Source organism: Myotis davidii, unplaced genomic scaffold, assembly GCF_000327345.1.
Source record: "Myotis davidii unplaced genomic scaffold, ASM32734v1 scaffold323, whole genome shotgun sequence".
Classification (NCBI taxonomy): Eukaryota; Metazoa; Chordata; class Mammalia; order Chiroptera; family Vespertilionidae; genus Myotis; species Myotis davidii.
Window position 1 is genome coordinate 1,759,688 of NW_006295491.1, and position 15,929 is coordinate 1,775,616.

Consider the following 15,929-nt stretch of genomic DNA (forward strand, 5'->3'; position numbering starts at 1 on the left):
CGGCGCGACCCCCGGGGGTTTGGCCGATGGTCGCCCGGCGTGTTGGGGGTGCACGGGTGAGAAGGGGGTGCCTTATGCCACCGGCAGGAGAAGGGGTCAGGTTCACCTTTCAGCTCCTGTCCGTGCCACACGCAAGCTCCCAGGCGTCTCCTCGAGGAGTTCTGCCTGTCCCCAGAGGGGACACTTGCTCCTTTCTGGCCCGTAATTGACCAAAGGAAACCGAGGGCGCCGGGGCGAACGTGTATACAAAGGGCATCTCTGTAACGCACCTTTTCCTGGTGCACCAGGTGCGAAGACCGGCGCTGCAGTTTCTGTTTCCGGGCAACTCTTATTTGGGTTCTCAAGGGGGCATCTCTGACCCGTGAGCCCCTGAAAGTAAAATCCCCTCCCCCCCCTTTTTGCACTCTTCCTTGAAGAGATTTTTCATTTCAGTACCTGTCGGTACAGGAGTTTTTACCCTCTCATTTCCTGTGTATCAATTCCTGGTTCCAATTCCTGTGTATCAGGAGGACACTGTAGCAGATTTCAGTTACCCGGGAAATTGTGAGTTTTTATCAATCACAAGTTAATTTGGGGAGAGCATTCGGGAGTTGAATCAGTTTTTAAAAGTTTTATTCCTTACTCAAATGCTTTTTTGGGGGCGGGAGGGGGCGAGTAGCATATGCCCTACCTGTCAGCACTCTTATTTGGCAGAGTGACTTTTGCTTGTTTGAGTTTCTTTATTTTTCTATTTAATGAGAAACTTTTGATATTTAATATTTTGAAGGAGGATCCCCCCCCCCTCCATTATTTTCGAGGTGAAGTCTATAAAATCTTCGACTTGTATGTTAGGTATCTTCCCAGAGTTCCAAACTAAGGTGCAGGAAAGTAATTTATACAGACCTGAGGGCTTCAGCATGGGATAGAATTTTGTATAATAGAACACCGGGAGTACTACACCGAGAAGTGTGGTCCCTGCAGACAACTGTGTGTTCTTGCTTTCTCTGAAGCCACTGCTGAGAGAAGCTTTGTGGGAACGAATGTAAGTCTGAGGTTAGCTATGGTAACTTCTCCTTCAGGATCTGGATTAAATTTGATACTTTCTCAAACAATGTTTCCATCCTATACTTTTTGTCTTTTGAAGTAATGAGTTCTACAAGTTTATTAGCTCCTAAATTATGTAACAATTCATTCATTTATCCCAAACCTGTTTCTTTGATGCACCAGGACACATGCAGAGTTTGTGTTTTGAGAAATGCTATTATAGGCTGGAGCTATTCTTTTTCTGGTTTTACAGATTTTGAGTGTTTCTCTTTACCATTATCTTTCCTGACCCTTTGTATGTCGTAGACTAATTTCTTCAATTCCTTTGATCATTTTGCTCTCTTCTGGAACTTCTCCACCTTTTTTTTTATATATGCCTTGTTCTTGTTATTTTTTATGAGGAACCTTAAATTTTATCTATTTTACTTTTATTTATTTTTTTTAATCCTTACCTGAAGATATTTTTCCATTGATTTTTTGGGGAGAGCGAAAGAGAGAGGGAAAGACAGAGAGAAATATCGATGTGAGAGGAACACTTGATTGGTTGCCTCCTGCACCAGTCCCGACCAGGGCCTGGGCCAAGAAGGAGCCTGCAACTGAGGTACATAACCTTGACCAGAATCCCTTCTGTCCTCTCTAGCCACTGAGCCAAACCGCCTAGAGCTCTATCTATTTTAAATGGGTACTGACATGAGTAGTGGATATAATGTTAGATGTAAAATCAGAAACAAATGTCTCTGGTTCTGTTATCTTATTTTGTGACCTGGAGGAATTCACATATCTCATGTTTTACAGAAGAAGAAAAGTATAATCTTTCATAGGGAGGAAGGGAGGACAAACCAACAAACTATAGTTTAAGTATAGATTGTACTCCATCAAAGTTGTTTACTTACCTTAAGACTTTTTATTGCTTGACTATGGTAATGTTTTGTTGCATATTTGGGTATCAAAGGAACAAAATATTTGGGATCCCTACCTTTGAGATGCTTTTATTTATAGATGGCAAAGGCAGTGAATCACAAATTGCACAAGACTGTAGGAAAGTGGGAATGGACCACTATTTATCTACTACCACTATATGTCAGTTACTTGTTTGGTACCTCATAGATATAAATGTATTTGCACATTTTTCATTAGGGAAATGATAGTGTTGAACGATGGCGGACTAATTGGAATGTCCGAACCAAATCTGTGAAGATATTTTTGAGGGAAGAAAAGTGTTTCAGACTTTTGGAATTGGAGGGTGTGAGGGACAAATGTAATTAGAAATTTAGATAGGAATACAGAGGGAAGTTGTTGAATAGGCTTAGGATCAGTCTATATTTGTGTAAATACATGTTTACAGATCAAAGAAGCAATTGAGAACAATGTTCCTGAGACAGTTTTAGATGAGGAGAAACTGTATTTTAGGCCAAGAGGCATTATACCTTTTTCTAGGGAACCAACATTTTAAAACTATGGTCACTGAAGAGCTATACAGACGGAGGAGTGAAAAAGAAGGTCCTTCCAGTATTTTAGTATGGTGCTAATGAGCGATTTCTTGTAAGACATAATTCAGAAATGGGGCATTGTATTTTTTTTTTTACCTTAAATTTCAGGGTAAACAAACATTGGATTCTAATGCAAGCTCAAGACAATAAAATAATGAGTGATATGCTCAAAATGTAGAGCTGGGAGTCATTTTTAAAGTATTAAGGTTTCTCGAGAGTGCTGATAGAGAATGAAAACTGGATATTTTTCCTTGGGGTGGAGGGAAGGAAAATCATTAAAGTTAGCAAAGATATAGTGAATGGATGAACTCTCCTTAAAATAAATGTTTTAAAAGTGGATAAGAGTTGAAGTTGAAAAGAAACAGTCTTTAAATATGGCCAGTAGTTAGTCTTAAAGCATATGATTCTGTATTTTTGAAATAGCTATGACAAACTTGTAGAGTATATAAGTCCCCTGAGGTTAAGTTCAAAGAATATATAGGATTTCACTGTTAAGGAACTTATACCTGAAAGGACAGATTTCTCTCACTGTATTCATGTTTTTATAGTTTGCCCAGCATTATTATCCTAAATTTGGCCTCTAACTTGACGAACGGGCTAAAAATAGCTGGCAGAGAAGGCTGCTTCCCTTGCTTGAAGTTGTGTGTGTCTTTGTGTCCTGCACAATGGAGGGGATATCCCTGTGCTGGCACAGAAGTGCTGAAATTCTTTTTTGGAAAACCCTTTTATTAAAAAAGAAACACAAAACAACTTAGCACTTAAAAACATCCAGACATCTTTGAGGCATGAGAAACTGAAAGACTGTCCTTGTATTTTTTTTCTCCTTGTGAAACCTGCAGCTAGTGTGTCTAGCTTTTAGTGTTGACTAGAATAAGGATTAAGGCTTGTGAGGCAGGGAATACATATATCCCCACTTTTGCATTGCTGAGTTTGAATTTTCCACCTTCCTGGTAGCTTCTTTGGCCTCTTCTTAAGAGTGATCATTGCAATGGCAGAACTCTCTGGGGAAGAGATATTTAGACAAGAAGTTTAAATCTTGGCTGATTCCAGGATGAGGGTACAGGGACTGGAATGTATGCCACATGGATGCCTGCTCTCTTCACCCCTACTTTCCACAACATGTGTTTATGTGGGTAATACCTTGTTTTGATGAACGTAAAGGGCAACTGTACATGATTTACTAGTACAGACAGAGGGAAAGGTAGGACTCTGGTTGTAGGGAGTCATAACTTCATGTGCTGTGCTTTGGGATTGATATGGGAAGATTAAAGAGCCAGCCCAATTCATGTACTTTGGAGATGGTTCTGGGAAAAGTCTTACGTTTCCTCTGCTATCTCATTGCATAGAGGAGGGGTTGACAATTTTTTCTTTGTAAAGGGTTAGTTAATATTTTAGATTTTATGGACCACATGGTCTCTGTCTTAGTAATTCAGTTCTTGTAGTGTGAAAGCAGCCAACGACAATATGTAAGTGAATGAGTGGGGCTGTGTTCCAGTAAAACCTTATACATAAAAACAGGAGGTAGGTTGGGTTGGGCATGTAGTTTATGGACCCCTGACGTAAGCATCTGCCAAGTCCACCAACAATACAGTATGAGCTTCATCCATTATGAATCTGATGTACAGTTATTTTAGGTGGTCTGTTTTCTAAATGAAATGTGTTCCTCAAGGGCTGTCTTAATATGATTCTGCATAAAGCATAGCGTCTATTGTACAAGATAGTGATGAAAACTATGGATTAAGGAGCAGTGGCAATGCCATCTGTAAAGGGATGCAGCAAAAAGTAGGGACTACTTGTGTTTCTTATTAACAGACCAGAGGCCCAGTGCATGAATTCGTGCACCAGTGGGGTCTGCAGGGTTAGCCTGAAACCGGCTCTCAGTCATCCCCCGAGGGGTCCTGGGTTGTGAGAGGGTGCAGGCCAGGCCGAGGGACCCTACCGGTGCACAATTGGGGCCGGGAGGGATGTGGGAGGTTGGCCAGCTGGGGATGGACTACGGGAAGGCTCCAGGGCATGTCCGGCCTGTCTCGCTCAGTCCCTATCGGCCAGACCCCAGCAGCAAGCTAACCTACCGGTCGGAGCACCTGCCCCCTGGTGGTCAGTGCACATCATAGTGAGCAGTTGAGTAGCCTTAGCATATCATTAGCATATTGTACTTTGATTGGTTGAATGGATGACTCGATGACCGGACACTTAGCATATTAGGCTTTTATTATATAGGATACCATAATTGGCATATAGTGATATATTGGCTGTGTATCCAAGCCAAAAGTTGAAGGGACTTGTGGATATAATTTAGGTTGTGAAAATAAATTATGAAGCATTTACTTTAGATATAAAATTAGAAGTGTTTAAGGTTGGCTTGAATCAGATTAATGAATCAAATTATAAGAACATTAAGGTGAGAGTCTTGTCTCTTAAAGTCTTAATCTCTTGTAGTGACCAATTCAGTGTGTACAATTATTGGCTCCCACAATTTTTGTTTTGTTAATTTCAAGTAGTATATCTTAACAAATCATTTAAATTATGTAAAAGTATACTTAAAAAACCTTTGCTGTATCCTTAAGAGTAAACGTGTCCCGTGGGTTGATTACTAAGGTTAGTCTGTCTCAAATGTGTTGTTTAGAAAGGACAAGTCATTCTGTGTAATTTTACATTGTAGCTAATATGAAAGCATTTGTTTCACACGTCAACAAATACTTGCATTGGATGATGGTATATTTTGTTCTGATTTCATAAATCTTATTCATCTCAGGATTCTCCTGTTTATGGCAGAGAAGGGTGTTGCTCTGGCAGTAGTGATCAGTTTTTAGTTAGTTTCAAACCTGCTTTTACTTTATGTGCACATGTAATTGGTATTTCAGTTCCTCTTCCTTAAAGGAGTTTATATAATCTGACAATTTTAGTATACCTTTTAGAGGGTCACTGTAAAGTTGCTTTTCTATTTATTAGGAGAGGAGTCTTTTCTTATTCTTTAAAAAAAAATCTTCAATTAAATTTTTGCCTTTTCAAATAATTTTTATCATTTTCTCAAGTTTAAGGATGGGTGCAATTTAAGAGATGCCAGGTGTTCATCTCATATCTGCAAATATTCTGAATAGAAATATTCTATATTGTGACACTTGCTGTGGACAAGGGAAAAGAGTGGTGTATTATTATTTTTAAGTGTAGCTGAATTGTCATTGCAAACAGATGACTAAAGGTATTTCAAACTATGAACTCGTGCTGTTAAACCTTTTTTGTACTGTATTTCAAAATTTTGAGTAACACTTGATTTCTCTAAAACAGCAAGCTAATACAAGCAAGTATGAGAGCCTACATTTGTGTTGTAGCTGCAATGCAGGAAGCGGAAAGATAATAAACAAGAATGCACAAGAGGCCTTATTGCTTGAGTATCTTATCTTTTTTGTCTTTTTCCCCATCATCTAAGGGAAAGCTTGTGGATCAGTCAAGTATTGTGCTTTTCTGTTGCTATGCTGTGTCTCTTCTGCCCTTTCTTTCCAGCTGAAAGATAGCTACTGGAAACCTGGGTGGATTTCGGAAGGAGGTAGCATGTTGTGAGTGTGCCTCTGTGTGCATGTACCTGGTGTATTGTTCCACGTGCTCCTTTCTGCATGATTGCTTTGGAATTTAGGAAATATTAAAACATAGCACAAAATATTTTTAATGTTGCTTAGCCTTTCCTCTGAGAGGCTCACCATTGGATTCAAGATACTGTTTTCTTTTGGTTTATTCATCACACAGCATCTTGAATGAACCCATCAATATACAGACAGTCTCTGACTTACGATGGTTTGTCTTAGACTTTTCACCTGTGAAAACGATATATATCCAATATTGGTCAGTTTTCCAATTTTGAATTTTGATATATTTCCAGGCTAGCAATAAGTTGGGTATGGTATTCTCTTATGGTGCTGGACAGCAGCAGCAAGATGATTTTGCCACACTGTAGGCTAATTTAAGTGCTCTGAGCATGTTTAAGGTAGTCTAGGCCAGTGATGGCAAACCTTTTGAGCTCGGCGTGTCAGCATTTTGAAAAACCCTAACTTAACTCTGGTGCCGGGTCACATATAGAAATTTTTTGATATTTGCAACCATAGTAAAACAAAGATTTATATTTTTGATATTTATTTTATATATTTAAATGCCATTTAACAAAGAAAAATCAACCAAAAAAATGAGTTCGCGTGTCACCTCTGACACGCGTGTCATAGGTTTGCCATCACTGGTCTAGGCTAAGCTACAATGTTTGGTAGGTTAGGTATAGTAAATGAGTTTTCGACTTATGACGGGTTTATTGGGACATAACCTGATCATTAGTCAAGGAGCATCTGTATGTTAATGCCAAATGTCAAATCTTATGGCAAATTGCTGGTTTGATTTTGGAAGAATGTATTTTATCTTAGACTTTTAGGATGGTATGTTTTTTAGGGCAGTGTAAGGGGCAATAAATAATAGGCCTTTGCATGACATTCTCTAGATCTAAAAGAAGTTGCTTCACTAATAATAATAATTTATAACTATCTAATGGTTTAAAATGTTGTGCATACCTGGGAACCAGCAACATGCTGCTAGTTCATTTCTCATTTACCTAATAAAATATAGTCATACTACGAAGGCAGAAGACTCATTTGTTAGACAGTTCATTTCTTAGCTTCATGGCTTTGGACAAGCTATTTATCTTAATACTAGCTTTATCACCTGTTGATGGGGGGAAACCATGTCCTTCACAAAGTTGTTAGGATGAAATGAGATGGGATAAAACGTATGCAAAGCTCTTAATAGTAGTCCAGTGCCTGGCATATAGCAATGCCACTGATCACTGTTAACTTGTTAAGTTAAAGATCTTTGAAGTGTGACATAGACAGAAGGCTAAAGTCAGGTTTTATGTTGCCCAACGTTTAAATTCAGCCCTTGAGTTTGACAAATAATACTAAAGTAATTCTGCAGTGTGTTCAAACACATCTGAATTAATGTATGTATGATTCATTAACATTAATTTAAAAAAAAAGACTAGAGAAATGGCAGAACCACTGATTTGAACACAACAGGAATTAGAATTCATTTCCAAAGACCTCGATAGTGTTTAGATAAGACAGAACTTTTAAAAATAATTTGTTGATTATCTCTGAAAGTGGCTATTGTTTAAATTGTCAATTTAGAAGTGTCAGTTATCTAGTCTCTTAACTGTCCATCTCCTTAACTGTTGGGAATAAAAAGCTGTAAAGAAATTATGGAGAAGTTTAATAGGTTTTATCTGTATTATTACATCTCATTTCAAATTAAGATAGAAGGAATTTTATTTAGGTAATTCTATTTTAATTAAATTTTAGTTTTCCCCCTTTCCGAAAATGATTAGAGAGATAGTGTTAGTAGTGTTATTGTTTGATATTCCCCTTTCATCCATAGTATTTATTAAATAGAAGATTAGTTTCAGAAATAACATTTCTTCAAGGTTGGTGTAAACAGTGTCCTATTGGTCAATGAAAGAAATAAATGCTTCTGGGTTGTTTTTGTATTTGGAAAGTATTCTATTTTGAGAACTATTTGGCTATGCCTTCATAGTCTGTTTATTTAATAGAACTGTATATTTAAGATATGTGTATGAAAACAATCCAAAGGCAGAAAGGCAAGATTGAGATATATTTTTTAGCACTGATTTTCTTGCCAGCTCTTGTCCTCATTCTCTAACTTCTTCTTTTAAGGCAAGTTTGCTTTAGATTTTGGTGTAAATACAGAAATTAGATTGGTTTAAATACTAGTGGGTCTCTGGTTAAGTGGTTAATTTAATATATATCCTATTTTTTAAAAAATCAGTATTTTAAGTATTTTTCTTTGTTGGTATTGATTGGAGTTATGCTTCTTTCCATTTTAGAAATTTTTAAAAAAGCATTTTATAATGAATAGTTTACTGGATAGATGGGAGAAGAGCATAGTTTCTCTAGTGAGTTCAATTTCTTCCTGCTTATTTGTTATGTAGGCAATAATACCAGAAGGTTCGATAAGTATGTGGGTCATTAGTTTTCTTTTGCATGATTGGTGGTTCTAAATTGACTACTGTGAATTTGGTAATAGAAACTTTGGAATGCTGCTATAATGAATGGGGAACCATTTTTCTATTGAGTATTACACAAGTAGAATTTTTTCATTAGAAAAATATTCAAATTTTAACTTACTAGATTAGAAATTTAGAGCAGGAAACACAACATTTCTGATTTTTTGTACGGGCCATTTAGTAGGAGAGATAGGTGGACAGAGGAGGGGAGAGACACACAGCAAAGAAGGGAGGGAAGAGGCAAATACAAGGGAGAGTGGTTCAGGAAGTTTTGAGGTCAGTCTTACTTAGTCAGAGGTCACACCCTGTTATTGCTTTGGGTTGTGGATGTGGGGTGTTACCACTTGTTATCTACCACCCTTTGAAATGTTGATTAAATGATGGGCTTTAGTTCTTAGCTTTTCAACATCTGGATTCTTTAAACCAATCTTAATCTGTATGGGATAGTCAGTGTGTGGGAAAATTTCCACAATACCTGCTAGGAGAAGGGATCCACAAAGGGTTTTTAACTACATTGGAGTTTCTTGTCTCCTTATTGGTCATATTTCTCAAGCTTTGCCTAAGAGAGATGTTTGTAATTCGATATATGTGAGATAGTTGTTGAGAGGAAAGCTTTGGGGTTGATAGATCCAGGTTCTAGCTGTGCTGCTTTGCGACGTTGGTCAAGTTGTTTATTCTATGTGTGTTTCCTGTAAAACTGGGATGATAAGAATAGTTAGTACCTACCTTTCTCATAGGGTTGTTAATAGGATAGAGTGAGATAATGCATCACAGAGGCTAGCTGAGAATTAGTGCTCAATAAGTGTTAGCTGTTACAATATTAAATTACTGTTATTTCCATTAGGTTGCTGGCTTTTTAAAATGCTGAGGGCATTTGTGGTCTTTGCTTCTGAATATATCACTAGGATACAACCGCCTTTATTCAGCAGCACCGGCACCCTGAAATCATAGAGCCAGTTTCTTTGTCTCCATCTACAGATTGACCTTAATTTTAAGGCAGCCTTATTCTCCTCATCATTTCCTTGACTTACTACTTAAACCACAAAACTTTCCTTTCAGCCCCCAGACCTCTATTTTACATAGTTTACAGAAGTGCAGCTTCTCCCCAGCTTATCACCTTTTGCTCATCCATGGCATTTCTTAAGAGAGGGGATACTAGAAACCTCTTTTAAGAGGTATTCCCTGACTAACTGTATACTTTCCCCTCATTTGTTTTCTATTTTGCATGTCCTGTGTATTATTAAATGAAGTACTTAACTTGCTTATTCTGTTGTTGTTTTTTAAATCCGTATTTATTTATTTTGGTCTCTTCAATGAAATTGTAAGCCCTTTTAGGTCAGGGACCACTTTTCTATTCTCAGCCTTATCTTTCTCACTTGAAAAAAAAGATGAAACCCTCCTCACAGGGAGGTCGGAAGATTTCAGAGAGATGATGTGTGGAAAGGCCCTGAGCCAGATCCTTAATAAATGGTAGTTCCCTTTTCTTTGGACCACTCCAGCTCTTAAAAAATACTTGTTAATTTATTCTGAATTGAGTTTGGGAGCCTTTTAACTTCCATTTGTGTGTGAATAATTTTAGTTTTTATTTTATAGATAAGATTCAAAATGCTACTTTCCAATTATCAGACGGTAAAGGCTGAGGCGTTAATAAGAGATGGCATAATAGTGATTAGAGCAGGGACTCAAGCCACCATTGTGTGGGTTCAAATACAGACTGCCACACTTATTGGTTGTGTGACTGTTGGCAAGTTTATCTCTTTTGGCCTCACTTTCTTAGTTTGTAAGATGGGGAGAACAGCTACCTATGGATACTTTGTTGTTAGGTTCAGTGAAATAATAAATAAGCATAGGACAGTGACTGTCAATTAATGGCTCCAGGGAACATCTGGCGATATCCAGAGGGAGATGTTTTTGAGGATCATAACTTGGAGGAGGTGTGTTTTGCTACTAGTATCCGAGGGACAGAGGCCAGGTCAAAGTGATGTACAGGACAGCACCTGCAACAAAGGATTATCTGGTTCCAAATGTCAGTATCAGGGTTGGGAAACTCTGCTCTCAGTTGCTTATTTGAATATTTTCATTGTGTAAGAACTTATGCTAGTTAAATTCTGTATTATTGATAAAAATAAGTCATAGACATGGAATAAGCCTCAGTTAATATTAATTCTAAAGGACACATAAAGGGAGATTAATTACTTTCATGATTTTTATAAAAAGTTATATCAGTTACTCCAAACGTAATTTAAGAGTGCTTATATTTACTTAGAAACTAGGAAAGGTTTCCAGGTGGATTTTCCTGGATATTTTTTTTTTACAGTGGCAAACTGTTTATGTAAAAGTATATCAAGGGTAGGGGGCTCAAGAGATATGAGTGCCAAAGGGTAGATATTCGTAAAGTCAAATACAGTGGGGCCTTGACTTACTAGTGTCCCGACTAACAAGTTTTTCGAGATACGAGCCATCTCTTGGCGGATTTTTTGCTTTGCGTTGCGAGCTAAAATTCGGGTTACGAGCCAGCTTCAGATACCCCACCGCTGGTTGGCGCAGTGAATATCACAGTGAACACCACATCAGCCCAGCATCACGTGTCTCACTCGTTCACTTCTCGATTTGACATATGAGCAATTTGAGTTATGAGCTCAGTCATGGAACAAATTAAACTCGTAAGTCAAGGCCCCACTGTATACCCTAATGGAAAAAAACAAGCATCAAGGTTGATGGAATGATCTATTGAGAGAAAGCTTAGATCGCGTCTTATTTCCCTCATGCCCTTTATATTTTATCACTCACTGAGTTGAATGCTGTTTAACTTAGGCCTTTCCCCCCCACCCCTCTTTTTCTCTCTGTTTAAAATGGAACTCTTTCCAGTTCCTGCCCATTTTAGGAGCTTCTAAATTGATTTTGTTGCTTCCATCCGTTGCACTAGTATTCCTATCTGAATTGACACTTAAGGGAGAGCCTTTCTAGTCCAGGATTCTGTCTACCATTCAAACCTCCCTGCACTATCTCCCTGCACAGGATAAAATTAAATGCTATTAGTTGTATATTATCTTTGGGAGAACTGGGAAAATAGTCAATCACATTATTTTCTTTTTTAAAAATTTATCTTTATTATTGAAAGTATTACAGATGTTCTTTCCATCCCCCACCCCACATTGACTCCCCCTTACTTCCCCTCCCCAGGTCTTCATAATCACATTATTTTCTGTATTGTTTAGTTCAGATGCCTTCACTTGTATCTAAACATTGTATATCCATTTATATACAGCATGTATATATTTTAATGTATATTTGTGTGTATTCATATATACACATTCATGTATAATTTGTCTCTGTATCTCATTATTTCCTCTGCCTGGAGTATTTTTTTTTCCTTTCACTTTTGAAATATTTATTTTTAAAGACCCTACTTAAATACCACCTCCTTTGAGAAGACTGTCCTGATTTATATAAATAGAGTAAGTTGTATTTTCTTTTGGTTACCCGTAGTATCTATGTGGCTTTTATAGAACTTAATATAATTATTTGTATTTTTCTCTTCTACTGATCTGTTGTTTCTTCAAAGATATGAGTTATGTCTTATTTATCTTTTCAGTTAATATCTCCACCCTCCAAGTGCCTAACATTTCCTGCTACATAGTAGACATATAGTATGTTAAAAAATTAAAGGAAGAGAAAGACTAACTGGGAAGGTTTTTTAAAAGGCTCTATAAGAGGAGGATATTATCTTTTTTTTTTAAATTGATTTTTAAAGAGAGGGGTGGGGGAGAGAGAAACGTCAATTTATTGTTCCACTTATTTATACATTGATTGGTATGAGCTCTGACAAGAAATGGAACCCAAAGCCTTGGGAGTATTGGGGCACCACTCTAACCAACTGAGCTACCCAGCCAGGGTAGCTCACTCTACCCAGGGTGAGGAGGATATTATCTTGTCACCTTTGTTTCCAAGTGCTTAGTGTACTCTGTCCATTGGTGTTCAACAATTATTTATTGAATGAATTAGAAACCAGTCCCAATAGTTGAAAGAGAATCCATGTGAACTTTTTTCTTCTGCATTCCTAGAAAGCATATCCTAGAAGTAAAACGGTATAGATATTTGGTACACCTGATGCATTTGATAAACCTTTTTCTTGATTCAGTAATGAGACTTTTGATCCAACAAGGACTTTTTATGAAAATGCTTCTGGTTGATTTCTTTTTCACCTATGGGCCCATTGTAGTATTGGGCTTGTTGAAAGATGAATGTTTAGTATTAGTCTTACATCTTGGATGAGTTATCAGTAAGTAAAATTGTGTACATTTGGGTCCAAATAAAGTGAGTATATATTTACTCTCAAGTATGGATAATGACTGATGCTATTGAAGCATGGAAGAGAGAGGGGGCAATTGGAGGCCAGGAAGGTGCCTACCAGGAAAAGTCTCTTTTTCTTTTGATGATGATTGATTTTTACCTGCCCCAGTTATTATTTTTTTTAATTTTGAAAAGAATCCTTATCTGAGGACATGCATTGATTTGAGACACACACACACACACACACACACACACAGAGAGAGAGAGAGAGAGAGAGAGAGAGAGAGAGAGAGAGAGAGAGAGAGAATCATCTGCTTCCCTTACATGCTCCAACTGGAAATTGAACCTGCAACCTAAGGTATGTGCCCAGACCAGGAATCAAATCCGTAACCTTTTGCTGTACAGAAAGATGCTCCACCAACTTAGCCACATTGGCCAGGGTTCCCCCAGTTATTTATAAAGAACTAGAGGTTCTGTGCACGAAATTCGTACACAGGTAGGGTCCTTAGGTCTAGCTCTGGGGTGGGCAAACTTTTTGACTCGAGGGCCACAATGGGTTCTTAAACTGGACTGGAGGGCCGGAACAAAAGCATGGATGGAGTGTTTGTGTGAACTAATATAAATTCAAAGTAAGCATCATTACATGAAAGGGTACGGTCTTTTCTTTTTTTAATTTTATTCATTTCAAACGGGCCGGATCCAGCCCGTGGGCCATAGTTTGCCCACGGCTGATCTAGAGGATAAGAATATTGATTTAGTAATTTGATAAATTAATAATTTGATATTTATTGTTTTAATTAACATTACCACTATGGAGTATTTACTTTATGTCAGACACTGTGCTAAGGTTTTTTTATATGCATCATTTTATTCTTCACAGCAGTCCCTATGAAACAGTTACTAATGCCTGTATTATGGCAGAATAAACAGATTCAGAGAATTTTCCAAGAACATAATATAGATAGGAATTTGAACTCACAGAACTGGGATTAAAATCCAGATCTATCTGACTCTGTCATCTATGCTTTTAATCACCATGCATACTTTCTCTTAAGTTTCAGTGAAGGAGTTTTGTATTGAAAATGGGAAGTCATTGGTTATACTGAGACTAGAAGCCTGGTGCACGAAATTCATGCATTTGGTGGGGAGGGGGCGTGGGGGGGTGCCTCAGCCTGGCCTGTGCCCTCTCGCAGTCCAGGACTCTTTGGGGGATGTCCACCTGCTGGCTTATGCCCACTCCCCGGGGAGTGGGATCCTTAGCGCTGCTGTGGAGGTGGGAGAGGCTCCCACCACCGCTGCTGCGTTCGCCAGCTGTGAGCCCAGCTTCTGGCTGAGTGGTGCTCCTCCTGTGGGAGCACACTGACCACTAGGGGGCAGCTTCTACCTGCCAGCCTGATCACTCCCTAAATCACTCCCCTGCCAGCCTGATCGACGACTAACTGCTCCCCTGCCAACCTGATTGCCCCTAATGGCCCTCCCTTACCGGCCTGGTTGCCCCAAACTGTCCTCCCCTACAGACCTGGTCACCCCCAACTGCCCTCCCCTGCAGGCCTGGTTTCCCCTAACTGCCCTCCCCTACAGTCCTGGTTACTCCCAACTGCCTCCCCTGGAGGCCTGGTTGCCCCTAACTGCCTTTCCATGCAGGCCTGGTACCTCCCAACTGCCCTCCTCTGCAGGCCTGGTTGCTCCCAACTGCCCTCTCCTGCTGGTCTGGTCACCCCCAACTGTCCTCCTCTGTGGTCCTGATTGCCCCCAACTATCCTACCCTGCAGGCCTGGTCACCTCCAACTGTCCTCCCCTCCCAGCCTGATCTCGCCCCCACTGTTCCAACTGCCCTCCTCTGCAGGCCTGGGTCCCTCCCAACTGCCCTACTTTTCAGGCCTGGTCCCTCCCATCTGCCCTCCCTTGCCAGCCATCTTGTGTCCACATGGGGGCGGCTATCTTGTGTTGGAGTGATGGTCAATTTGCATATTACTCTTTTATTAGATAAGATAGGAGGGGGAAATGATAGCATTTCTTTCTATACAGATGTTAGAAGGAAAAAGATTAACAGACTCATAGAGAAGCAATTCCCAGGTTTATGTCCTTATACAAAGTAATTGTGAAATTTAAGTCTGTAATTTTAATTGACTTGCACTAAACCTGCATTTTTTATTAAATTTAGTCTTGCTCTTGGTATCACCATCAGGATAGGTGTCCCAGATACGTTTTTAGCAGTAGAAGAAATTTGTCTAGGCAGAATCTGTGTAAAAGATTGTGGAGCAAGATGGTATTTATAATTCTTTTTCTATGTGTAAAATGTGTTTTGTAGTTAAATTTTTTGAGAGAGATTCTTGTTAGGGGATGAACCTCTGAAATATATTATTTAGGATTTTAAAACCTATGATTTGGCTTGCTTGGAAGATATAGCAGAAAATTTGTTAGTCTCTAAGCTATAAATTATTTAAGTCAATGGGTTATTTGTGGAGTATTTCCTTTTGTGATTTCTTAAACTAGCCTTGTTTGCTGAGATTGTGTTTGTCACTTAAAAAAATTCTTTTTCTTCTTTTCCATACTTCATACAGGTCTATTTCTTATTCAGTTAGTTTATTTATACATGTTTTACATTTAATAAATATAGTGGGAATATAGTTTTGACATCTGGGCAGTATGATTTTTATTTGTTCATTATAAGATTAAAATAGTTTTTATGGTGTTATTTTAATGCCTTAAAAAGAGCTTAACCTGGATATTGGCCTTTAACCATGTTTCCCTAAAAGATTTTCTTTTTACTCTTGGTTGCATTTTAAATACTGTATTTGTACCCAGTTATATACATTTGATATTTTCCATTTCCTGAATTTTAATTTTTGCTTTTGTAAAATTTTATCAGAAGTTTTATGTAAACACTAAGAGCAGTGTGCTGAATGATATTCTGTTGAAGATTTAAAAGGTCTAAGATGAATTAAATTCTGGTAAATAAGAATTTAGAAATTGGGGGTTGGTGCATGGAATTAGATAATCATCTCAAGAGTTTAGGATTCTAGGTTTTAGGCTTGTTAGTGTTCTTTTACATTATCTACCACAGG